We start from the raw sequence: 26,500 nt of genomic DNA on the forward strand, positions 1-26,500 counted from the left end.
AAATTTTATGTTATGTATATTTTGCCACAGTAAAAAAAAAAAAAAACAAACCACATGCACGGAAATAAGGCATCTGAATCTCTATGTGTAATAAAGTTAGATGCTAGATATGATTTGCAAGGAATTATAGAAATTATAGGGGGAAAAAAAAATCTCAAGAGCCACCACTGAGTCCAGACCTCTGGTTTTACAGATCTGAGATCTGAGGCACGGGAGGAAGCCTGTTCTCACCCCTGAGAGATGACGGGAGACCAGTCCAGGACCCTTAGATGACACTTGCCTGCCTCTCCCCAGAATGGCCATTCCTTCTCATTTGGAGTAACCGTGCCATTGGTTAGATTAGCTTTGTGATAAAGCCCTGCAGCTAGGACCTTTTAATCCTGCAGCCTTTAATCCAGAGGGTCCATGAGTTAGCTGGGTGTGTCACTAAGGGAAGGCTCCTAGACCAGAGGCTGACTGATTCCCCAGCCCCGTGACTGGCTTTTATTTCATGGGAAAATCGTGTTTGAAACCAAAGTGGCTCCTATAGTGGCAGTTTGCAGCCCACTGTCTCTCCCAGAGTGCAAGACACTGTCCCTCGATGTGAGTTTTGGATTTGATGGGCTCTATCTACGCTTTCAAACTTTAATTCACATTCAGGTTACATCTACTTTTCTCAAGTGTACCATCTTATCAAGGGAAGTATATATATGCGAGACTTATCCATGTGATGTTTGTAATGTGGTTTAAATCAGCTCGGGAGCTAAACCCTCATGAAACAAATTTCAATAACCACTCTGTGGCATTGGAATACAATCTCTCAAGCCTTTTCTATGATATGCCTTAATTTTTTTATTTTTTGCGGTACGCGGGCCTCTCACTGTTGCGGCCTCTCCCGTTGCGGAGTGCGGGAGCGCAGGCTCAGCGGCCATGGCTCACGGGCCCAGCCGCTCCGCGGCATGTGGGATCTTCCCAGACCGGGGCACGAACCCGTGTCTCCTGCATCAGCAGGCGGACTCTCAACCACTGCGCCACCAGGGAAGCCCGATATGCCTTCATTTTTTACTCCAGTGTATATCCCCTATCATCAAACAAGTTCTTGAGCCACGTCTGACTAAAAAAGTTCCACTTCGTTGGAATGAACACGAATTATGTTTAATTTCACACAAGCTATAGTCCCACTCGTAGACGACTTGCCTACTTCCTGAGGGTAAACGCTGTGCCCGTGCAAGGTTTTATTGTAACACATTTGTGTCCAATGTCAGCATTCATAATTCTGGGTAGAGGCTGCAGTGAAATGAAGAAACTGCCCAAGCGAAGGACCACAAATGCTTGATGTGTGAGCCAGGCATATCAGTGAAACAAGAGCATGACATACTTTTTCTTTCCAAATGAGGCAGTACTTCAACTAAGAAGCCATTTTGCCTTTCGCTTTCTAAAATACGTCTTGCTGGAGAAAATGATCGCTTCGTCCCATCCATTGCCCGCGGAGATGCCCTTCGGAAAAATCTTGCACAAATGACAGCACTTCTGGGGGATTTATAAGTGGCCATCCCACGCCGTCCCAATGTGGAGCCAGATAGATCACCTTCAACATCAAGGTTGCTCCGGGTTGTTTTCTGTGGTTAGTTTGGTAATTCAGCTCACTGGGAATCTTAGGCGAAAGTATGTTTCTCCTAATCTGATGAGTGTGTCCCTGGGTCTGAGCTCCTTCAGAAGTGGACCACACACATTCAGCTGGGATCATCTGTTGTAGGAAGGAGGGAGGTGGAGGAGTCGAGTGGCTGGAGGAAAGTCACCGAGGACAGCCTGGTGATCCAAGGCTCTTGAGAATTAAATGCGTTGATCTTGCCTGAAGGGAGCTTGGACGGGAAAAGGAATAGAACTCACCAACGTGAAGGTGACTGATGCCCAGGAGATAAAAGCAGTGTTTAGCATGGTAGGAAGGGTGACCCGAGTAATGGGGTGAAACCAAGGAAGGACGTCCTGGAATTTAATATTAGAAATTAACTTCCAAACAGGGGTGCGTCCGTCAGAGTGTGAAATGGGCTTATCAGAAAAAACTGGGAGACTGGTTCTGGTGACATTGCCAAGAAGGTTAGAAGGAAAAGCTGATGAACAGGACGAACTAGCAAATAAGGTGTGTGCTGGAGGAGCACTGGGCCAGGTGAGGGCCCAAGGGACAGTGTGGCTTTTTACAGACCACCCCCCCACACACCAACCGAAAGGACGTCGGGGAAGCCAGGTCTACACCTGCAGTTCTGCCCCCGAATCAAGAGCTGCTGAAGGCTGAGCTTTTTGTCACCTTAACACCTGGCGTCCCAGATTTGGCCGCTGGAGTTCCTTTGAAAGCCTCTTTATTTCTGTGAGTTAGTGTTATGAGGCCACAACAGGGAAGGACATGGATGACCATAATGGGTGTACCTTTTCTTTTATTACATCTTTGGACTTTCCAAATAAAGTGCAGAATTCTCATTCATATCAGAACATTTTCCATGAAAACAATAGTTTATTAAAAGTGCCCAGAAATGTCCCCGTTGCCTCCCTGAGTGGTCTGGCTGGATTTGTTTTTCCCCTGCAGGCAAGGAGATTTATTCCCATAGCAGGGGGTTCCAGTGTCATGTTGACAATCTTGAGATAATTCTTCCTGGCTTCATGTACTGACCTGCTTTTAAAATAGTCCTGTCACACTGCTAGGTAGGCAAAGTCATGTTTTCATCACAAGGGAAGAGTGCCTTTTCTCAACGTGAAAGGATCATGCTCCATAGAAGAGTGATTCTGTGACCAAAGCTCCTTTCCCCTTTAATTTCTACACTTGCTTTTTAAAAACTGCATGGAATAAGTATCTGAATCAGAAAGGAGGCCCCGGCTTCCTCGGTGCCTGTGTGGATTTCTCCTCCATCCCTCTCTCCCTCCCTCCTTCCTTTCTTCCCAAATGTCTCCTCTTCCTCCTCTCTTTGTCCTCTTGCTTTTTTCCCCAGCCCCTCGTCTTCTCTTTTTTCTGCACTTTTTTTTTAAAAAAAACAATGTACATAAATTGCTTTAAAAAATACAAGAAAAATTATTTTTGTATTTTTGCTTGAAAAAAAAGACATGAATTAAACACTGAAACTACCCCTTAATATATTAATCTACAGGAAGAGAAGAAGGCCAAGGGAAGCAGCAAATAACAGGAGCAGAACTATTTTATTTTATTTTTTTTTAAATTTTCTTTTTTTTTGCGGTACGCGGGCCTCTCCCGCTGCGGAGCACAGGCTCCAGAAGCGCAGGCTCAGCGGCCATGGCTCACAGGCCCAGCCGCTCCGCGGCATGTGGGGTCTTCCCGGACCGGGGCACGAACCCGTGTCCCCTGCATCGGCAGGCGGTCTCTCAACCACTGCGCCACCAGGGAAGCCCGGCAACCCACTCCTTAAACGCTAATGGGGTGTCCATGGTGCTCCAGCCAGGGTGCTTGGTGCTGGCGAGGCTGGGTCAGCCAGCCACGGGGTCCGTCCTGGAGAACTCGCAGTCCAGCCAGGCACACGGATCTGTGGACCAGCAACCTCCGGGGAAGGGGCTCCACGGGCTGTGGGGTGGTGGCCACTGATTTAAACAGTGGTGAAGGTGGCCTGGTAAGAAGGCAAGGACGTGGGCGGGGCCAACAGACGTCTGCCATCCCTCCCGACTCTTCACTTGCTGTCCTCTGCAGCTGGTTAAACCCCCTACCCCGACCCCATGGCTTCCTTCTCTCTAAATGAGGGTAATAAGAGTATCGGCCTCAGAAGTTTGGGCAAAGTCGATAATTTACACAAGGCGCCTAGGACAGGACCTCAGCAAATGGTAGCTGTCCATCTTGGTCACCCCATGGTACCCATCTGTGCCCACCCTGGAACTGTGGTGAGTGCAAAGCTAGGAAGTGGGCTCGTGCTACCTGACAAGCTCATCCATCTGTCATTCATGGGTCCATTTAGCAGATTCTCACCCAGGGCCAACTCTGACCAAACCCCGTGCTGGCAGGGGACACACTGCGAGCCTGACCGAGCCTGCCCCGACACTGGTCACCCAACTACTCGAAGGAAGCCTGAAGCACGAGGCCTACGTGTTGCCTGGTGACAAGGTCCATCCTCCCAGGGAGAGGATAAAGGAGAGGAGGTACATTTCAAACCACAAAGTGACATTGGCCCTTCCATTCAAATGAGGGGTGGTAGCACCTAAAGAGAGAATGGCTCACTCCATCTCCACCAGCTTCTGAGTCACGGCCACCAGCAGGGGCCAGACTCTGGCCACCCCCATGGAAGGCACAAGAGAGAGCTGGGGAAGTCACGTCCATAGAATCAAGGTGAGTCTGGGTTTGAAGACAGAGACTGGGCTTTGCTTCCCACCGGCAAGAAGCAAATATAGATCATTGACACGACGACAGTGTTAGGCTTCTCAGGGGATCTGGGTGAAAAAAGACAACGGTTTCCAAGTGACTTCTGGAAATAAACTGTGGGTAAATAGCATCTACTTAAAGCCTGGAAACCGAGTTTCCTTTGGTTTGTTTTTAAATGCTTTGACGATGTGGTTTGCTTCTCTCCAAGAACAAAAAAGAAAAAAGCAAATAAAGGCTGACAGTGGAGTGTGATCCACGGCCAAGCTATTCTAATCGCCTGCCGCCACCTGGGGCAGGACGGTTGGTGACAAGAGCAGACAGTCGGTAAGGACATGAGATCCATCCCAAAGGCACCAAACCCAACGTTAAGAAGAAGAAAACACACATCCCAGCATGGAGCAAATGTTGCCATCCTTCGGAGGGAAAATGCACATGAGGATGATTTCAAGGATTGTTTCTACCTTGTCACCAAACGGAGACATTGCCAAGTGCTCGTGGCTGCTGCTTCTGTTGCCTTGAAGCGATTAGGGCTCATTCCCTAGCAACAGGCAGCAGCGGAAAGAAAGCAGAAAGCATTGCAAGAATGTCACCTAATAAACACAGTGGGAACAGCATCAAGTACAAAGGCAGCCCCAGAGGGAGGGACACGCCAGGCAGAGTGCGTCCCCTCCCGGCCATCTTGTCTGTGCCCGTGGCCACAGGCAGGTGGGAAGGGTCCTGCCGATGTGGGAATCCCTCGGATGTGCTGAAATATTTGGAAGATTTCACATTGGATTTTGCAGGCTCGCATGGCCGCTCTGGATTCGTTCCATCAGAAGTGCTTTAGTGCTATCTCATAACTCTTTTTTTCTGTATTTGTCCTGCTCAAAACCAACCTGTCAAGCAAATCTGCTGATCAGCTGTCCCTGGGACCTCTGTGCACTGGCTCAGAACCTCAGTCTGGTGTTCAAAGGACCGGGCAGATCGGAGCCTCTCAGAATCTAGAAGCAGAGCCCCCTGGGTTTAGGGGAGAGTGAAACCCCTTTCTCCCACCCTCCTTGGACACCAGCTTTCCTGGTACTTAGGCATTGGTTTTTGTAACTTCCCAAATGAATGCCACTGCACAGGCAAGAAGAGAACTCTTAATAAATGAAGTCCAGTTGCCTTTGAGTTTAAAAAATAAATCAAATGGCTATTTCCGACTAATAAGACAGTTGCAGAGCAGATAATAAGTCGTACCCATTCTTGTCCTCTGCCTGTTCCCTGGGCCCCTGTACAGCTTCCTTTTCTAGCGGCTCTGTCAGAACCCTGGTGGGGATTTCCTCTGACCTGGCTCTCCTGGGGTTGAACGGCAACCTATATGGACACATTTTATGGTACATCTTTTTTTTTTTTTTTTAACAAAATGATTAACAATAAGAGTTCGGTTTGGGGAGAAGCCCTTTTTAAAACAAACTATGGAAAGTAGTTCATGGGTAGTGGCAATCTTAGAAAACACTTCTTTCTGTAACCCTTTAAAAACTCTGTTGCTAACTGCATGTAAACTCCTTCATTAATATCCTGGATCTGGTACCCCTTGAGCTCTAGGATGTGAATTAAGGTCAAAGGGTCCTAAGGAACAGAGTTCTTATTTGAATGTACATTTTGGTCATATAACATCAACAACCATTTCCCTTTCTGTTTGAAAGATCTGTGTGGTCCCAGGCATGAGGCTCTGTGGTTCAGAGGTGCTGTTGCCTGCAGATTTCGCTTGGGTCTGCTACAGCTTGTCTTAAGCCGAATTTGTCTTAGAGCTTAATTTCCATTTTCAACAAATTAGGCAAAATGAAAAGTGGTCTTTGGAAAAGAGTGAATGAGTGACTAATCCATTCTTCAAACATCTTTCTTGTGATAGTTAAATGGTGGTGATTCACTAACCCATCTCTTGATAAAATATAAAGCATGAATTCACGGTCACTAAACAATCTGACAGAACTACCAAACCATGTTCCTGGTTGAAGATGCCGAAAGGCCGATGTTTCTCTGGATCTTTTTACTGCTCCTTTGATGGGACTTTTACTGAGACAGCTTTAGATTTCATCATGGTAAAACTTTTGGTGTCACTCTGGGTTTTCTTCGTCTTGGACAGTGTTAAGTGTTAAGTGGAGAGCACCCCGTCTTCTCAGAATGTTTTTTCCAAGACGTGCAGCAGGAAGTAGTGGGCTAAAGGTTTGGACCCCTCTCTGTTTCAGGAAACATCATGCTTGTGAATAATACCTCTGTCCCTCTGGGCTCTGTTCACCGTGGTTTGCTTGCCCTGTCCCCATCGCTGTGACTCGGTGTGAAAGCGGGCTTCAATTCCACTTTGTCACCCACGGCCCCACTTTCTTTTTAGTTGATCTTAGGTAAGGAAGTGAGAGGACATGGAAAGGATTTGTGTTCTGTAAATAAGAGTTAAATCTTTGCAGATTTTGAGGCTGGAAATCAACAAAACAATATTTGCTCGCAGAAGTGGTTACTTCTAAACTGAGTATAGACTGGAGATAAATCTGACAACCTCTGACATCTTTAAATGTCAAATCCACCGCACAGCCCAGATGACATCGTACCTAATGATCGAACTCCCTTTAAAATATACTTCATGTAAATACATTTTTTGTGAAACCACAAGCTGTTTCTCTCAGTTTTGTTTTCAGCTGGCTTTGATAAAGAGATTGGTTGGCATCTTACAGCTAATTAAACAGCTTTCAAGCCAACATCATTGAAGAGTTTTAGACTCAAAAATATACTGTACTATTCATGATCCAGGGGTGTTCATGATGCTTTTTAATTGTGCTGACAGCCCCTGTCAGAGGAGAATCATTTAGCTCAAACTTGAGTTTCCAGCACAAATCGTCCTATTTCTGATGCTGCAGTTACAGGGTCTGATCTCTGTCAACTTCCCAACACAGTAGGTTGAATTCATACTAACAAGAAAAAATGCAATTCCTATGTATGCTTAGATATATTAGTATTTGTGATATTGCACATTTCTTATACTTGTTACATATTTCATTTGGGGACTAGAGAGCTATCTGTTTTTTCTTTGTGGAAAATAGAAAATGAAATATGAGAGACCTTTGTTTCCAGGGCAAGGATTCTGAGTTTCTGAGCTTTTTTTTTCACTCTTGTCTGTCTGGCTTTTTTATTTTCTTTTTGCCAGTTGCAGTTATTTCTAGATTCTGGAAAATTATTACTTGCTTTAAAGAAAAAAAAAAAAAAAAAAAAGCTTGGTTTTCTAATTTTAATTTTACAGTGTAACCTGTCCTAACCCTTAAAGCCAGATTGCTGTAACAAAATTGTGTCATTTCATGCACAATGGATTGGCTCTCAGTAAAAAATGTGTATCTAATAAATGGGGGAGAAAAGCCTTACTTACACTTAGGAATGACTCTAAATGTAACAGCGGTATTTTAAAACCTTGGTGTTAACATGTGCATTTTGTGAAAAAAAGGAAGAATAAGTTAGCTAGTTGCAGGTGAAGTAGTTGTGCCCAGAACATTAATTTATAATGTGGAAGAGTTTACCTTTTGATTTTTTTACCTGCCAAAAAATTGGGAATTTTTAAAAAATGCTTTGAATCTTTCTTCAATGAAAGCTTTTGTCCTGTGCTACCCTGATCATAAGAAATTCCCAGGTTATAGGTACAACTGAGGGGGAACTTGAATTTGTTCCGTGAGCACGGCCTTTTTACTTGTGGTAAAACAGAGTTAAAATGACGACGGTTCTGAAGAAAGTGCTTGAAGATCATGTCATGTTTCACTCTTTCCAGATGACTAAAATCACAATCATTTCCAAGTCTTAGGTCGGGGGAAGGGGATATATGTGGTTTAAGAGGCAAGCATTAGCTAAGGTCAGGGGTTTTCTGAATGTGAATATTCGATGATGCTGGTTAAGGGTGAGGGCAGATATTCTAGGGTAAGATACTCATACAGAAAATGTCTTCAAGTAACAAATTCAGGTGATTCCCAGAGACTTTTTATTCCCTGTCATCTTTCATTGTAGGGTTCATTCAAGGTTTTTTGGTTTGTTCTTAAACGCCGTTGTCTTACACAAGTCAGGCTGCCTGCTCTAAAGCGTCAGATCAGTCCCATAATATTGAAAGAGCTGGATCATAAAAACAAGAAGTGTGTAAATTCTGAATCACATGTTAAAACATGTCTGATGTTGAACAGCCTAACACATTCTCTTGACCAGAAGATGTTATTACATTGATACTGTCTTCAGTTCAAGTTTACGAAAAGCCTTGCCGCCCTCTCCCTGAGAATGCTGTAAATTCACCACAAATGTGTCCATCCTTCTGAAGGATTGAAAATTCCTCCAAAGTTTTCTGTCCATCAGTACATGTTCTCAGTGTTCATCCTGAGTTGTGTTATTTGTTTGTAGTGCTTTTCAGTGTTTATTTTGCTGCCCTATGTTTTAGGAAGAAATCCACTTTCAGAAGAAATGACTTCTTACCCTCTGTGGGTGTTTACTTTCTTTATTACCTTAAGAATTTTCAAGTAGGAATAGATTAGGAGAATATATATTTGTGCAAAGAACATGGAGGGGAAAGAATTAACTAATTTTTAAATTGTTTGAAATCAGGGGACTGCTGGGCTGGATCTATTGGGGTTTTTCAAATTGTTCCTGTATTTAATTAGCCAAAGCACTGAGCAGTATTTCTTTCTGATATAGATGTTGAAAACAGCTTAGTTTTTCTAAATGTAAATAGCAAGGACTAATGCTCTTAGTATTGCCTGTAAAATCTAGAAATGTCTGCAGGCTGTTGTGAACAATTCTGTCTCTTTATGGAGAGTTGTTTGGGCTTTTTAGAAAGTCATTAAATTGATTGTGAGTGCCTTAGTGTTATCAGGAAAAGGAGCTTTAGAAAATGGTTTCAGAATGTGTCATTTTCTCCTTGGTTTAATCTGAGATAGTGTGTGGGCATGCTGGTATTTTAAAAGGCTAAAAATGTACATAATGCTGCACCTTCAAATATGAGATAGGATTGCAAACAGAGAAGAGTTTTCTTAAGTCTTCTGTCTGAAATTCTGCTTTTCTTCCAATTAGTTAATTCTTGGATTTTTAGTGAGGATTCTTTCATCCTTTTTTTATCTTCAATTTGTTGTTGGCATTCAGCATAAACAAATTTTGAAAAGCCATGGCAGCTTTCTATCATTTTGATCTGAATATTTAATGTTTCATCAAATAAAACCCTGTGTTTTCATTTTAACTAGTTTCATTATTTTTTTTAATGAAATGATTTGTGGTAGAAGACTGCTATTTGGTTTCAATATTAATATATAAGATGAACTACGTGGGTGTCATTTATTTTCAGTAGTAAATAACTGCTTAACCGATTCTTTTCCTTTAGCATAATTCAGTTGAGTCCTTTAGAATTTTGCTCTTCACTTTCACACAACATTTGATGTGTGTGGATGAAAAATAAAAATTACATGTTGTATCATTAAAAGCACCTTTCATGGTGTCATGTGGTCAGAATCAGGGAATGTCATGTAGTTGATTTCAAAATCCAATCTGTAGGTTAATCATTAATTATTCTTGTTTCCAGGAAACTCTACTTAGGTTATTTCAGAATTTGAATTTGCTAGAATTCTTGTTTTCATCTTTTATGTGTGTGTGTCATTGTAACCTGAAAAAGGGGTTAATTTAGCAAGATTAGGTACCTTTTCTGTTTGTATTGTGGCTTCTTCAATCACTCAAACTATTTAGTAGCTAAAATGTTGAAAGCAGTTTGGGAACAAAATGTCTGCTTCAACCATGACAAAATTGGCCACAGTTTGCCGATTGGGCAGATAACAAAAGCCAGCAACACAAAATAGGTAGAAAAACAGTTTGTTCGGTGATGTGAGACCACTGCAGGTCTTTTTGCATGTTATTTTTTTCATTCTGATGTTTATGTTGTGCGGGCAGAACGTGGAGAGAGGTTTTTGCTCACCCCTAATTTTGATTAACCATTTCAGCGAGTGGATTTCTTTTAAAACTTCAGAAAATAAGCTGCTCCCCTGGCATCTGAGACACATTTGAGTTAAAATCCAGCTTTGCACCTAAACCCCACGTTTCATCCGGGCTCCACCTGCTTGTAAACGTCTCGAAGCTCATAATTGGATCTTTTCAAGCAGCACTGTAAATTCCCTTTTTTCAAGACTCAACGTGGAAATATATGGCTGTGACTGCATTTTTGCAAGTGTAAAACAAAAATGATAGTTTGCAGTTTAAAAAAAATTCCCTATCTGAGCATACGGTTGACAAAATTTTAACAACTGGAAGTACACGTTGCCTCTCATGTGGTCGTCACAGGCTGTAAACAAATATTAATGTTTTACGTGAGACAATACATTTTTTCAAGTGATAGGACGAGATAACAGCATCCTCTCTCTCCTCTCTGTTGTTCTGAATTCTCATGCCTTGAGTGTGTGTCTGATGGTCTTTTTTTTTTCTTCTTCTTCTTTTTTTTTGTTCTAAAAATCAGATACTCCAGGGCATTAATTAGGATGAGGTTTATGTTTTTAGTTATCTAATCTTTGTTTTCACAAATAAATACAAATAACTCAAACTGAAACTTGATGGCTTTGGTGATAATAAAATAGCAGCCACGGGGAAATTTTCTTCATTTTAATGTTCTTTCACAACCCACATTCAGTTTCGGTAGGAAAATTATTAACCTTTTCAACAGCATGCTAAAACATCGGTTCATAATAGACGCCTGAGTATGATTTGCAGGTTTTGGTTCTATTTTGAGATTTTTGGGTGTGCAGAGTTTTTTCTTTTTCTTTCTGTCTTTCTTTTTTAAATGGCTTTCTTTGACAGCGACAGTCATGACTTGGAGTCCTTTCGTTGGTATCTTTTCAGTGCGGGCACATTTTAGAACATTTGTATTTATTTTTTATGGTGGGAAAGGAAGATTCCTATTTCCTATCCCTCTACTGTTTTGTGCTGTGAAAGAGGAAATGTTCTTTAGTCTCATTGTTTTCCCTCATTTGAATTCTTGGGTGGACATTGTGAATCCCATGCCCCCATTAAAAAAAAAAAATCCATTTGAGCCACGTTTCAGAGAGGGCAGATGGCTCTGGGTTAGGCATCTGACTTGACTCCTATCTGCCTTGGGTGGCCTCATGTCAGTGTCCCTCAAACCAAAGCAAGTCGGGCCAGTTTGGGCTTGTGGTCCTGAAGGTCTGCACAGCCCCCAGCTTGATGGTAGGCCTGGGATGGTGGGGTCTCCCTAGCTGACTGCTGCTAGACTTGCACTGCTGGGAAGTGTGTGGGGGGAGGTGATCATGATCTGGTAACTCCTGTGTCTTGACCTGAAACACACAAGGGGTGGAAGGTGGGGTGGGAGACGCCGGCGCGTGGGATGCTGTCGGAGGGCAGTTTCCATTTTAGGTGTCTTCTTCCCCAAGTCTGGCTGGGACAGTCACACCTGCAGGGAGGGCCCTGGATGGGACATCGTCCTACCCCACGCACACTGCCCTGTGTCTGATAAGGCCGTGCCTCGTGACTCACGGTCCCCTTCTTTGTTGCATCCCCGTGGTTTGTAAGTCCCCACCCTCCCCTGGTGCCCTACCCTACCTGTTCCCACCGCCCCTGCAAAGTGGGAATGGAAACTGAGGAGCCCTCATCTTGTCTGTATCCAGTGTTGCCACTTTCAGTGTCATAGCCTGGGTTTGTGTTTTTCTTCTTCTTCTTCTCATACTTCCTGTATGAGGTTCGTTTTTTTAAAATGATAAACAAACTCTTTTTTTTTTTTTGACCTGGTCATGTGTTGCCTCCTACCTGTCCGGTTGTGAGACTTTGGCTGGCGCTTCCCACCTCAACATCATCAGGTGTCGACGTGAGCAGGGCCCCAAAGCAGAGTGGGTTCTGCTCCCCTCTCCTCCCAGGGTGGCCGTCAGGAGGGTCAAGCTGGTGGAGACATTTTCTAGTCTCCTATTTGAGAGAAATGCCAGTAGACAGCTGGCTCGAGATTTCTCCTCAGGCAAAGAGAGTGGGGGAGAGGAAGGCTACAGTGTGGGAGGGTGGGGCTTGGCCAGGAAAGAAGTGTGATGCGGAGGGGAAGTCCCGGGTGCAGGTGTAGTATCCCATGGTGCCTGCCCCACACTATACACATGAGCAGCAACTGGAAAAGGGGATTGAGGGATGAATCATACCAACATTTCTCCCGAGGTCACCCCGAGAACATGTTGAAAGTCTCAGATGGTTTCTGGGCTGCTGGCTTCTTCCTCCTACTCTGGGGATCCTGGGGCAGAACCATCCAGTAAGGAGCTTGGGTACAGTTGACCAAACTGAGAACATCAGTAGATGGCCGACCGGCAGTCACCACGGTCACAGGGACTTAGCCCGCGGCCCAGGTATCACTCACCACTGGTGATGCTTTGGCGTGCGTCGGAATCACTTGAGGGCTTGTGAAAACAGACATCCCTGGGTCTCATCACCAGAGTTTCCAATTCAGAAGGTCTGGGGCACACCCTGAAAATTTGCATTTCTGAAAATTCTCAGGTGATGCTGCGGATCCAGAGAGCCACACTGAGGACCACTGGTTAGGGCCATGGGCCATGGGTGACTGGAAAACCTAAAAGCCTGTAGGTTGTCTCCATTTTCCCTCTAATCCTGAGCTGCTCTTCGTGTGTTCTAGACCAACCTCAGAGGTAAAACCAGCCTTTCAGAAGGCCCTTTGCATCTCTTAGTAACGGTATAGCAAGGTTACCTGTAATTTTGAACTTTTGCAATGTCAACCGGACTATAGATCTGCTAAAATGTTTTTGAGGTTTAGTTCTTTGAAAAGTAGGTTTTCTTTTATGGATAGAGAAAGTGACCAAGGTGAGGGGGATGGTACTGACTAGATCAGGAAATAATCCAGTGAGGCCCAGCCCTTGGGTTGCCCACTCTTACCTCCGTTAGTGGAAACCTTTAGTATTAACAGAGGGAGGTATTTTGTGGGTCCCTCTTGGTACCAGAAGGTGGGCAAACTTCCGAGATCCTCAGGGGCTCAGGGTATTTGAATCACCTGTGAGCTCCTGTTCATCCCAGAAGGAGGCAGGGTGTCAAGATCAGGATGCTGGACTGGAGGTTGGGTGCCACCATGTACTGGCTGGTGGTTGAACTTCCCCTGCCCCCCAGGTGAGAGAGATGCTCCTGAAGCAGCAACCTGAGAGGGCGGATGCTTAAGGGAGCACACACATCTGGAGCAGTATCTAGCGGATGGGATGAGCTCAACAAATGATGGCCAAGAGGACCCGGCTGTGTTCGGGGCAGCCCTGGGGGAGGCTCGCACTCTGCTGACGGATTAGTTAAAGGCTGAAACTTTCTGAACCACGGGTAAGTCTGTAATGATGCGTGGCACACTTCGTAAAAACTGCTTCTCGGGGAGGTCCCCTCAGGAGAGGTTCTAAGTCTGCGCAGAGTTATGTGGCTTTCATTCTAAAAATGGGCCCCCCCAGAAGCAAAGGAAGGGGGCCCCTCAACGGTGGCTCCTCTCTCCCCTGCCCTGATGTCTCTAGTAGCACAAAAACTTAATCTTCTACATACGGGATCCATATCACTCATCCCTAAAACTAGTCTGTAAAAAGCGATGACGTTTTCTGAGCATGTTCTCTAGGTTTTAACTTTCTGAGACGTAAAAGCCAAGGATTCCTGAGAGAGAACACCTTGGTATTGTCTAGCGGGTCCCACCCTCCTGGCAACTGTTTCAAAAGCTCAAAAAATTTGGCTTCCAAGCCTGTCCGAATCCAACGTGAGCCAACACGAACAGGATGTGAGCGCCTGGCCGGTTGTTTTCCTAAGCGTTGACGGAACCCTTGATGCACAGCGGGCTCGAGTGTGTGTTTTGCACATGGGTGGCTGGGGGCTCTGGTCTGGCTTTTCGACACTGAGGTATTGGCAGTGTCATGGATATTACAGCAAACTGAAGTCTGTGCTCCTTGCTTCCCCACACCCCTGCCCTGGTACTTACTGCCTGGGAAATAGAAGTTTGGACGGAATCAAGGGCAAATGCACTGACCGGTGACCCATCCAGTCCAGGGATGGGCGTCTGAGCTGCTGTGTCTCTCCCCTTCTCAGTTTCCCAGGCTAGAAGCCTTTCCTCTGCCATTAGGAACCAAAAGGGTGTGATCTGGGAGCTGACTCGGGGAGCATCCAGAAGATTGCCTGGGCTGCCTTTCAGGCCCCTGATGAGGACTCGTATTCACAGTGTGATGTACGTGACCCTGAGGCCATCCCTCAGATCTGAGGGAAAGCGGAGCTCGGTACCCACAATGGGGAGACCTACTGGGGGCCCCCTGAATGCTACAGACCTGCAGAAACAGCACAGCTCAGCCAAGCTGGGAGTAAGAATAAGGAAGTAATGTGTGACCAGAAGATTCTCTAGGAATGTCCTAACACAGGGGAGGCACTGGTGGTCTCCACCCCCTCCCAGTGTCCGCTGGCATAAGGGAAGCCAGATGTGTGATCAGCTCTGAATTAGGGGCAAATCTTTTAGAGTTCCTGGATGTTCCATCTTGGGTTTCTTCAGTGTTAACTAGACAGCCAGGTCAACGTGAAGTCACTCAGGATATGACTTATGAGTGCAAAAGCTCGCACACAAACTAGCTCAGGTTTTACAGTGGAAAGCTGCAATTCAGAATCTAGGGACGAAGGTAGGAGAGACTCAGGTCTCGGTCCCAGCAATGTCTTTCCCAGTGTGACCTTAGGAAGATTGCCGACTTCCTTGCTCTGTGTGCTTGTCAAATGCAGGTTGACCAGATGATCCTTCCAGCCCTTTCACCTCTCACTCTGTGATCCTGGTCCAAGTCCACGTGGTTGGGTGGTCCATACCAAATCCTGCCTGGGCTCCTGCACTTTGGTTTTTCCTCCCCACTCAGAAGTAGGGTAACTGGAGTGGAGCGTAGGTTCCTAAGCTGTCTCTCTATTTCAAACTAAAGGAACAAGGTCGCCCCTTCCACCCATGTCAGCCACTGATGCATTTCTTAGTTCCTGTTTCTCTTTGCCCACCCAGGAAGGCACTGCGTATAAAATCTTGGGCCCAGATTCAGATATGGTCACATTAGAAAATGCTAGCTCATAGAACACACGTCAGGAAACTGGTTTTCCCAGCAGGCTCACTTGAGCAGTGCTCTCCCCAGAATGCTAGCGACCACACAGCCAGGCTCATCCTCTCTCAGAACGGCCAGTATTTCAGTGCCACTAGGATAGGAGGCCTCTGAGAAAAAAATAATAAAGGCTGCGGGAGTCTGTGTGCTTCAGCCAACTCACATGTGGAGGGCATTTGGGGAAGATATTGAGGAAAAACAATACAGAGTTTCAAGAAATAAATGCAGACTGTCACAACTGTCGTGTGAGTGTCAGGACAGCAAGGACTGAGTCAAAGAGAAGCTTTGCTGTCTGCTGCCCTGTGGAACCCTGCCAGCAGAGGTTCCTGTGTAAGAGGGGTTCCACTCCAGATATGTATGGGAAGCACACAAGAAACTAATGTGAACGGCTTTTTTTATTTCCTAACTTCTCAGGGTCTTCTGCATGTTACTGTGCATTGTGAATGAATGTCTCCCGGAAGGATGGAGCTTCTCCAGAATCATGCAGCCCCTCCCACCCCAACCTTTTTGCAAATAATTTTGTGCCATTAACAAAAGTCAGGAAATGGAGAGCGGCCAGGGCAGCTGGCTTTCCCCGTGAACTCAGGGTTGCCTCTGGGGCAGATCGCCTGTGGAGGGGATTGCAGGGTCCTCAAGGAAGCTCTGAGCAGTCATGGGCAGAGCCCATTTCTTCTCTGACCATCAGTACTGGCTGGTCAGAGAATATGGCTGGGAATAGCAGGCAGGTGTGGATTTGACCTTGCTCCCATAGCCATGCTGTCTCCACCCCTCTCTTCCTACTCCAAGCATCTGATTTAAGCACAAAGCTGGTCTTTGGGGCGGGGGGAGGTGGCACCATTCGTATTTATGAATCAAGCCATCCTTTTGTCAGTCTCTCGAAGTATCCCTTCACTTGTTTGGGAGAACTAAGAATGAGATTCCGCAAACGATGTGCTGCTTGGGGGCTGGTCTCAAGTGGCAAAGGCAGTTTTTAATAGAATCATAGGTTTGGGGGCTGTTCTCAACCCTGTGCTGTCTTCAGGGTCTTTGCTTGGTCAAGGCCCCCCCTCTTACCATCTCTCCTTCCCTCCGCCTCGCTGAGGCTGCTCGGTACAAGCTTGTCTGATCACGATGCTGTGATGTCCCTGGGAGCCCAGCTCTCTTGGATGGGAAGAGGAGGGGGGACCAGAGGTTCAGCCACCATCCTCCTCATCCACCCTCGTTGGACTGCAGTTCCACGGTGACCTCTTTTAAGTCTCTTTGGACCCCTGGGGAGAGGTGTTCAGGACATCACCTGGGGAAACACCAGGGTTGTCCTGAGCATCCTGTGTGACTTCAGCTAGACCAACAGGAGCACATAGGGGAAGGGTCTCGGTGTGCCCCAGGCTTAGACCTGGACCCAGAGGGGCAGAACTGACTTCAACTTTTCAGTAAACAGGCAGTGGGCTTCTGGGAACATCTGCCTTCACAGTCTCTTGTGAATTATTTTTAAACCGATGCCCGCCCCCCCTATCCGCACCGCAATCTTTGTTGATTATCACTGTTTGAATAGATGCTGATAAATTTGATTCCCCATCTTACTGTGGCATTTAAGATCTGTCTTTCCCTTTTCGGTTTCCATGTACTGGAGTGACTGTGTCTCAATGCGGTTGGCAGTGACCTGTGTTTTTCGTGCATGTTTTTGTTTCAGAATAACTGGGAGATTAAACAGGAAGCTTTATGACACACTTGCTCGAAAATGACACAGGCACCGAAAAACCAGGACTCAGCCCCCTGCAGCACCTCTACCTGCTGCCCACAGCCGAGTGCAGGGGAAGGGCTGGCCCTGGGACCTGACTCCATCTGCCATGGACTCTAAGGGCCTCCACATTCAGTGATAATGTCTCTGCGATATTGTGGTTATGGTCTAGTCTGGTCGGTTTCTTAGTATCTGGCCAGTCTCTGTGTGTCTTCATCCCTTTTCCTTCATTAAAAGCATAACTAAAGAAAAATGGATTGTCTGCTTCTTAGTTATGTTTAAATATTGATAGAAAGGTTACCAGATAACATTTGAGAGTCGTTTCTCTAGGACCACAGGGCAACTCTGCCATAACCACACAGATCGTTATGACAGCGTCTAGAAGAAGCGTGTTGAACTTGAATCACTTATTACTCAGCCTGGTTTGCCCTGCCTTTTCTTCTCTCTCTGGAAGGCCTCTCAAGGGTCAGTATTAGCATGTTAACATTTGAGAAAAACACTGGGAGATGTTTGGGAGTCTCTTCCCACACCCTCTCTGATCATGATCTACAAATGGTGCCCCCAAATTATCAGCAGCCTTGAGCTTGCTTGCTACTGGAGACGTCTGTCTTCTCAGCTGCCTTGCTCCCTTCCTCCACACATCAGTCACCCATTCACTTCTTCATTCCACAAAGGTTTCTTTGGGGCATCCCGTGGGCCACGTTCTGGAGACAAGGCTGAGGATGGGATCAAGTCTGCCCCAGCCTTCTCAGCACCTCTAGCCTACTTGTGCGTGGGCATCGATCGCTGGGTTTCGCTCACCGAGTGTAGGAGGTGCTGGGCAGTTCATCACAGACCGATAGCACGGTCATGTCCCTTAGATGCCCTGATTTCTTAAATCCACCCTTCACATCGGAGCGCCTGGAATTGGCAGTTGAACATTCCTTCAAATGAGTAAATGTCAGAGCATCCCTTCTGTGGGGGGCGCAGGGTAGTCCCCACTCTCTTCCCCCACCCTTAGTAAGACATCTCCATCCTCCTGGGGACCTGGCCAAAGAGGCCATTGGGAGTAGCCTTCCAGCAATTCCTGTTGGTCTTCACGTTTAAGCTTAGCAGACATGCAAGTATAATTTAAAATGACTGCGTTGGACTGTTTCACACATCTCCGAATTAATTTATCTGTAGATAAATAGTAGACCACAGTGATCATGTCAGAACTCCCTACTGCCCAGCACAGTATATACGAGATGTATATCCGGGTCACAGCCCAAAGGTCCCCAACTCAGAGGGGTCTCTCTGACCACCTGTCCTGAGAGACGCGCCCCCCCACAGTTATCCTGTTTTATCACTTATTAATTAGCTGTCACCCTTCACCTGCCCCTCAGATTTCAGCTCTATAAAGACAGGTTCTAGTCGGTCTTATCCCTCAGTCTGTCCCCAGCACCTGACACTCTGCTCAGTGATGATGTGTTGACTGGATCCACTATCTTTACCGCTTCTCAGAGCAATGATGTGAGGTTGAGCAGCCCAGTATCCTAACCACTGTTTGGTGGATGAGGAAATTGCCAGTCCCTTTACTCTGATGAGCTAAGGAGGTAAACAAAGTAGCCTCGGAGAGGACCCAGGATTTCTGCCAGGTAACTGCCCAGCAGGAAAGGTCGATCATGAGCTATCTGCCCTCTGGATCTTCAGATTCTCATCTGAAACCAAGCTTTGCATTGCTAATAAACATCCTTCAGTTAGTTACATTGTGTTTGCTGACATTCCGGAAGATGACAGGTGACCATGTAGTAGAGGCATCTGTCCTCCGAGGAGTGTCTGGAGGACAGGGCTCTCATCCTTGCCTCAGATGAGTCACCAGACTTCTCTGGCTGCTAATTTCCTTCGCAGAACACTAGGAAGACCAGATGAAATGATTCCCAAGATCCCACCCTGCTCTGAGATTCTTTTCTTCCACCTCTGCTGGTTCCATCTCTCTGGGTTCTAGAAGAGGAGGAAACTGTGCAGAAAAGTATCACAGGGGAGCAGAGACAAAGACCTCGAGAGTGCCAGGAACCCAGGCCCAGTCGTGGGTTTGTGGACATGCCCTGTGGGTAGATGTTTGAAGTAATGGTTCTGAACCCAGGCCAGACATTAAAATTACCCAGGAGTTTTAAAACATCCAAATGCCCAGGCTCCACCAGGACTAATCACACCAGAATCTGGTTGAGGGGAGGGCGGCGGGGGAGGCACAGACATCAGTGTTTTTTAAACCTCCCCAGGTAAGTCCATCGTTTAGCCAAGGTTGAGAACTGCTGGTCTAGGGTTTTATTGTCCACTATGGTAGCCACTGGCCACAAGTATTTATTGAAAACTTAAAATGTGGCTGGTGTAACTGAGGAACAAAAATTTTAATTCCTTTTTATTTTAATTAATTTAAATATAAATAGCCACCTGGGACTGATGGCCACCATATTGGACATCTCAGATAATAGAACATGTATATTGTCACAGGAAGTTCTACCAGACAGCTCAGTCTAGGGCAACTCTTGACATCTGTAACTGCCTAGTGAACTGACCCTGAAAGAAGTATAAGGTCATTGTCCCTGTCTGTTACCTTGACTAAGGCCTGCTCTCATGTCTTGGGCCTACAATGTATTTTTCACCTACCTTTTGAGCCAGAGCTTGTACAGCAGGAAGAGTGGTGGGATTGAAAGGAATTTAAGATATTTGCAAAAGTCTAAGCCCCCAACTGAAGTCATCTGGCGTTCACTCTGGCCATTTACCCGGTTGCATCTTTGAAGACCCAGCCCTGGAAGGGGAACTTTCTGAATGATTATTGAAGCAGTGGGAAGCAGGCCTTCCAGAAAGAGCTTTTGGAAAAGCAGATTGCCAGAAGAGGGATTTGGAGTTTTGGAGGTGTTCTGGCTTTTGAGCTGGGCTCAGCTCGGCAGCTCGGCAAGCTCTACCAGGTTGGGCTTAGAGCTGGAGAAACAGAAGCCAACGCTGAATCACTTTCTGCTTCTTGCTTGCAGACTGTCAGATGTTTTTTTTCTTTTTTTGGAGGGAAAGCACCTTACAACAAATAATAATACTATTTTGAATTTCAGAGCTTTCCCTTTTTCAAAGCACTTTACCATCTTTGACTTATTTTGTCCTCACAACAAGGCTGTCCCATAAGTAGGGAAGGGATTTTTAGGGCTTGTCACAAACTCCCAAGAGCTTAATATTATGGAAAGAATTTACAAGTAAAGGTGAAGACTCTGAGGTGTTGTTTTGTCGTTTCTAGCCACACACAAGTAGTTGTAGCACGTCTAGAATCAAATGTACCCCGATTCTGGGCTCCTACAGTGAGTTGTGGTTTGAAAGGAAACGTAGGACTTCACATGGGTTCTGTCTTGTTACATCCCAGCTTTCCAACTCATGTGAGTTGATTCTTTTTTTTTTTTTTTTTTTTGCGGTACGTGGGCCTCTCACTGTTGTGGCTTCTCCCGTTGCGGAGCACAGGCTCCGGACGCGCAGGCTCAGCGGCCACGGCTCACGGGCCCAGCCGCTCCGCGGCATGTGGGATCCTCCCAGACCGGGGCACGAACCCGTGTCCCCTGCATCGGCAGGCGGACTCTCAACCACTGCACCACCAGGGAAGCCCATGAGTTGATTCTTTGAAACCATTTTTTTCTGGTTTCAAAACCAGAAGGTTTTGTAAATTTGATAAATATGCTTTCAGTGTCTCCCTCCAAGTTATCTTTTAATTCATTGAATTTTATATTGAAGTACAGTTGATTTACTATGTTGTGTTAATTTCTGCTGTACAGCAAAGTGATTCATATATATATATATATATATATATACACATTCTCTTTTTATGTTCTTCTTCCATTATGGTTTATCACAGGATATTGAATATAGTTCCCTGTTCTATACAGTAGGACCTCCCTGTTTACCCATTCTGTCAAGTTATTTTTTAAATGGTGACAGGACTGGGCCCTGTGACCCTCCATGCAAACATTTCTTCTTCCCTCCAATGGTTATAACTGGTGCAAAACTAGCTACAGAATGACACCATCCCCTTGGAATCTTTAACCTTCTCTATGTGTCGAGCTGCAGAGAACCATTTCAAACCATACCTGCCACAGGGGAGAGAATACTGAATAGTCTGTCCAACTAAGACCTCCCAGGCGGCCAGCCTGGCCGTCTCCAGCAGCTGAAGTGGGATTCAAGGTAGCAGGATTGACACCATGCCGTGAGTGGACCTCTTTGGGATGTCTGTCCTGCCAACTGTGAATTCTTCTGCTCACACCATCCTCTGGCCCATCCTTTGTATCTTATGTGCATAGGATCCTATGAGAGGTTTTCAGATGCTTTACTGAAAGCAAGACACACTTTCTGGGGCATTCCCCTAATCGACTGTTCTGGTGAAGCTCGTCAAAACAGGAAATGAGGTTAGCATGGAATGACTTTCTCTTAGAGAACTCGTGTTGCCTCTTTAGAGACCACCACTTTCTTCCCAAACGCCTGTGAGCTTTGCCTCACACCTCTTCTGGGCTTGCCCGGTAATTGGAGTGAGTTTGCTCTTCTGTAGTTTTTAGAGCCCATTCTTTTAGAAAGTGGTGGTGATATTTACTAGTCCCCAGTCTTCCAGACCCTCTCCTTTTCACTCCAGTATCTCTAAGCTGTTTGCAAGTTGCTCTGAAGTTAGATCTGCATGTCTTTCAGTCATAGCACAAACATGGTTGAGCTGAGGGTTCCATGTACTTGTCCAGATGGACATGGTCACACACGGGCTGCCCCCCTGGGCTTCAGGTGGCTTCCTCCTCATGCTGGTGGGTCCACGTGCTCCCTTTTCATCAGAGATGCCAGTAAGAGAAAATGAATCCGGTGGAGATGAAAACTTCGTGGGGAGAAGCCACGTTCCTCCCCTGCTCCCCACGTGAGCATCTGGCTCAGAAATGCACTGTGATGGAAACAGCGGGGCCCGGCTTCACTCCTGTGAATCCCCACATTGGGTGGTGACTCCGTTATCAAAAGCCATGGGGTTTCATAGTTTTAGGCGAGCTGCAGCATGCTTAGGGAGGCTGAGGCTTTCTGAAAAATGGCTCTATTTGAAATTTCTAGATTTAAGTATCTTTTTCTTAAGACTGAAGTACTTTCGAGTCACATTTGCTTTGATTCAGTGGCAGGGAGTCTACCTGGGGAAAGTCTAGCCTTGACTCACAAGCACCTGGGGAGCACCGATGTCTCCAGCTGGGAGACTTGGATTCCCTTGTGAAGGTCTGCCTATGTGTGAGGCTCTCAGTTCTGTAATCCCGGGTCTGTCTCTCTTTTCCCATGACTTATCTGGATCTCAAAAGCCATCTGAGTCCCCATGGCTGGGAATGGGACACAGCCACTCCACACCCCATCCTTCAGCTGGGAGTCCCTGCTCTTCCCAGGTCTCCAGGTACTGCATTTTCAGTGATGACTGGCTAAGTAGATGGATTAATAAAGGTGCACCTTGAGAATCATCCCAGCTCTTTGGTGATTCACGGCATTATTTCCAGTCCTCATAGCCGGCCGCAGAGGTGGGATTATTATCCTTTTGTTTCAGCTGAGAAAACTGAGTTTCCCTTTGTTTCAAATCACAAAACTAGGAATGTGATGGTTCATCTTGGTCGAAATCCAGAGCAGTCTGGCCTTGCTCATCCCTCTCAGGCTGCCTCTCTGTATTACATTTTATAAATATGTACAACAAGCAAATGCCATTTTTCCTTACGAAGGACTGTGAATGGTAAGTGCCAGTTGGAAGGAAGATACTACAGCATCATGGAAAATGGAACGATTGGAAATCAAATGATCTGTGCGAGGTCCTGGTCCCCTTCTTGCTGCAGCAGCCCTGCAGGAGGGTGGCAGCCCACGAGCATCTTCTGGGGTCACTCAGCGACCATGGTGGTCCTGCCTCTTGCCAGCCTTGGGTGAGGACCCTCAGTCACAAAAGGGTCAGGATGTGGACACACCTGTTCTCTGAAAAGTGCCTGATTCTCAAAGTGTGGTGGGAGGGTGGGTGAAAAAGGCAGAGGCCCCACCCTGGCCCCTTGGCACCCGTATCTGCTTTTCAACAAGATCCCAGGGGACCGGGGAGCACAGCTGTTCACTCTGCTCTCTGGGCCCCTTGAGGTCAGAACTCTGTGGTCACACCTTTCACCTCCAAAGCCCAACATATGCCTGCCTGACGTAGGTGCTGAAGAAAGGCTGGTAAAGTGAATTTGGTCTTTATTCTTCTGAGGAGCTCATGGGGTGGGTGAGGAAATCAGTTAGACAGAGGCTCCTGGGGCCCCAGGCAGGCCTCCAGCCCTCAGCTAATGGCGGGGCCATTCAAGAATCAATGAGATGGAGAAGGGGGTCAGGATAAGGAACCATGAAACGCTGCCATTTGAGAAGGAAAAGCAAAAAATGAGGGAAATCTATCATCCAAAACTACTAGTGTCCTGTCTCCAGCTCCCACCAGTTCTGATTCTGTTATTTTTTCATCTTTGGAGCCTCTAGAGGCAGCACAGCACAACAGTCCCTTTAGGGGAGGAAACCATTGACCGTGTTTGCCCAGGACGATCCCATCCATGCCAGTTAGACATCAATCAGTGCCTGTTCATTCCTTTCCGCTCTGCCTTTCACTCTCAAACATGTCCTGGTTCGGACAATAAAATAGTGGGCAAAACAATCTTTAGGTCACCTTATATCTGCTTTTTAATGTTCCCAAGAAGGTGCTTTAGCAGCACTAATCCCTGCACACAACGGTCACCTCTTCCAGAAGGAAAGGGGTTCGGCAGTTTATCCACGGTTCTGGCAGGGCTGCCCTAGAATTAGCAGAGTCAAAAAGGGGGGAGTGAGAATGAGTGCGTGCATGTACACCTGTGTGTGTGTGTGTGTGGGGGGGTGTGGTCATGTGAGTATTGTGGGTGCACGTGTGGTACGTGTGGGTGGTGTGTGTGTCTGTGGTGCGAGTGTTCACACGCGCTTGTGCGTGTGGTGTGTGTGATGTGGTGTGGTGTGTGGGTAGACGTGAGCTGGGTGCCCGTGGCACGTGCGTGTGGTGCGGGTGTGTGATGTGGGTGTGGTGCGTGGATGGGCGGGTATGGGCACCGCTGGTGTGTGCTGTGTGTGGTGTGTACGTGTGCGTGTGCATAAGCCTGGACGTGGGGATGGCACGTGTGTGGCATGGGTACAGGTGTCTGTGGCTCACGTGTGTGCGCTCAGTGTGTGTGTGTGTGGCCTGTGTGCTTCGTGCGTGGCCGAGCGTGGGTGTCTGTGGTGCGTGAGCACCTGTGTTCCTGCGTGTGTGGCGAGTGTCTTCGCAGGGCGCACAGGTGGAGTGGGCGTGGAGGCCTGGGGTGTGTGTGTGTGTGATGTGTTTGTGCCTTTGCCTGTGGTCTGTGTGTGCATGTGTGTGTTGCGGTGTGTGTTGCGGTGTGTGTGTCTACAGTATGTACAGGTGGCAAGTGGGTGTGTCTGTGTGTGGAAATGGGTAGGTGGGGGGGATGATTTTGAGCCCTCGGGGGTCGTTGGTAGTCTCCCTTCAGACCCACCTGACACCGCGGAAAGGGAGGCCTTTTCCCACCGCCACCCCCGTCCCGGCACTTTGGGGAAGCCACTCTGAGAGGTGACGTGGATGGAAGGGATGGGGACACCTTCTGGGCCTGGTGAGTCCAGGCCCTGAGCCACCTGCACCCGGAGCCCTCGAGGGTGGGCCCAGGCCATGTTGTTCATGCCCAGCTGGTGACTGGCACACAGTAGGGCCTCAAGAAGGATGTGCGCAGGGCAGAATCACTCTGGAAGCCCCTTCCCTCTGCCCTGCTCACTGACTTGGGGCGCTCGAGGAGCGCTCCTCACTCTACATTTCATGCCCAGTGTCCGTGCGTGAGGAGAGATGAGCTTCTCACTTCAGCTCGGTGTCCCCAGCTGGCACCCCGTACTGCACCCTCCTGGACAGACTGCAGTGGCCGCCAAGCGCAGCCAGGCGGGGCCCTTCTCTTGGTCAAGGCCAGGTTTCCACAGTGATCAGCACAGTGGCTAGATGCTGACCACGGGCGAGGATGGCTGGCCTGGCCCATGGCCGGCATGTTCCCCTGCCCAGCCCTCACCTGCTCTCCCCTCTGCTCACGTTAGCTGGGGGCCACCTGACTTTCCCTGACCTGTCTCTTCCCGAGGCAAGAATGACCCCGGAAAGTACTTCTGGAGGCATGGTCAGTGCTGGGGCCCTTCCTCTAGAGTTGGAGAAATGGAGATGCCATAAATTCCAGAACTTGATCCGTCGGGCCCCAGGTCTGGTCTGCAGGGTCTCTGGTCTGCATGTTTGATCTCTTGGAATCTCGGTTTCCAAAATCATCAACTAGGGAGAATAATGCTTCCCACGCCGACCTAGGAGGGTATTTGCAACAAAGTATGAAAGCACTTAACCTAACGCCAGGCACAGAGTACAGACTCAATAAATGGTGGCCATCATCCTATTATTTTAAAGCATAAAAATTGAGGTTTAAGAAATAATAAGTGTATCAGGAAGTGGTAGAAATAGATCATCAGCAAAAATACTCAGATGGGGTCCTAATGACCTAAGCTGTAAAATCATAGCAAAAGGAAGAAAAGATCTAGAAAGCAAAGGAAGCAGAGACAGCAGCCTCAGGAAAAAAAAAAAAAAAGAGGTAGAGAGAGAGTGAGCCAGAGCAGTGCAGGGCCAGGCAGCCAGAGCACGGTTTCCTCTGCCGTGACAGTGTGACAAGGGCCCGATCTTAAATCTGCAGAGCCAGACATGGTAGAGGGACATTGATTTGCTTTAATGTAAATATTTTGATGTCTTTCTTTTTCCTGAACTTTTAACCTTGCTGGTAAACAGGGTTCATACAGTAAATGAATTGTTTTTCTGAGAACTGCCTTTTGAGGAAATAGGAAGAAAAAAAGGATTTTTATTAGCTAATTGTCAGTCTCGTGCATGATTAAAAGCTTCATTATTCTGCTTCTTAACTCTGCCTTCAGGAGACGCTTGGTCACCAAAAATTGATGAAAAACACTTTAAAATGTGTAAACACACCAATTCAAAAAATAGCAAACCTCACACAATAAAGGGAGAAAAGTCATTCTGTAGAAGGTTTCTGAGACAAGAAAAACAACCAATCCAAACTCCAGTTTGTTGTTTATAATTAGAAACTCCCCGAACTTCATTTCCCTGGAGATTCAGGCCCTGGCTCACCATCTTGGTCCATTTCCAGCCCTTGTAACTTCTGAGATGTTAATGGAAGTCAAGAGGGCATCTGAAGTCCTGGCAGCAAAGGCTGAGCCTTAAGATACACATGTAATAGCCTTTCTTTCTCCAGGCAGGTGGCTCACAGCCATCACTGTTTACTAACACGGTCCCCTTGGGTAGATTTTGCAAGAGTATTTTGT

The 26,500-nt window shown here is 46.8% G+C and overlaps 1 long non-coding RNA gene across 1 annotated transcript in view; it reads left to right on the forward strand.

The window, feature by feature from the left end:
• LOC308628144 overlaps positions 1-17,384 on the forward strand; it is a 57,535-nt gene extending 40,151 nt beyond the window's left edge. Inside the window, exons 2-3 of the long non-coding RNA XR_014017501.1 lie at positions 13,448-13,645; positions 17,084-17,384. This is a non-coding gene — a long non-coding RNA (uncharacterized lncRNA). The remainder of the gene's footprint in view (positions 1-13,447; positions 13,646-17,083) is intronic.
• The last annotated feature ends 9,116 nt before the right edge of the window (positions 17,385-26,500 follow it).

The sequence above is a fragment of the Mesoplodon bidens genome (genome assembly GCF_964165515.1).
Source record: "Mesoplodon bidens genome assembly, chromosome: 14".
Classification (NCBI taxonomy): domain Eukaryota; kingdom Metazoa; phylum Chordata; class Mammalia; order Artiodactyla; family Ziphiidae; genus Mesoplodon; species Mesoplodon bidens.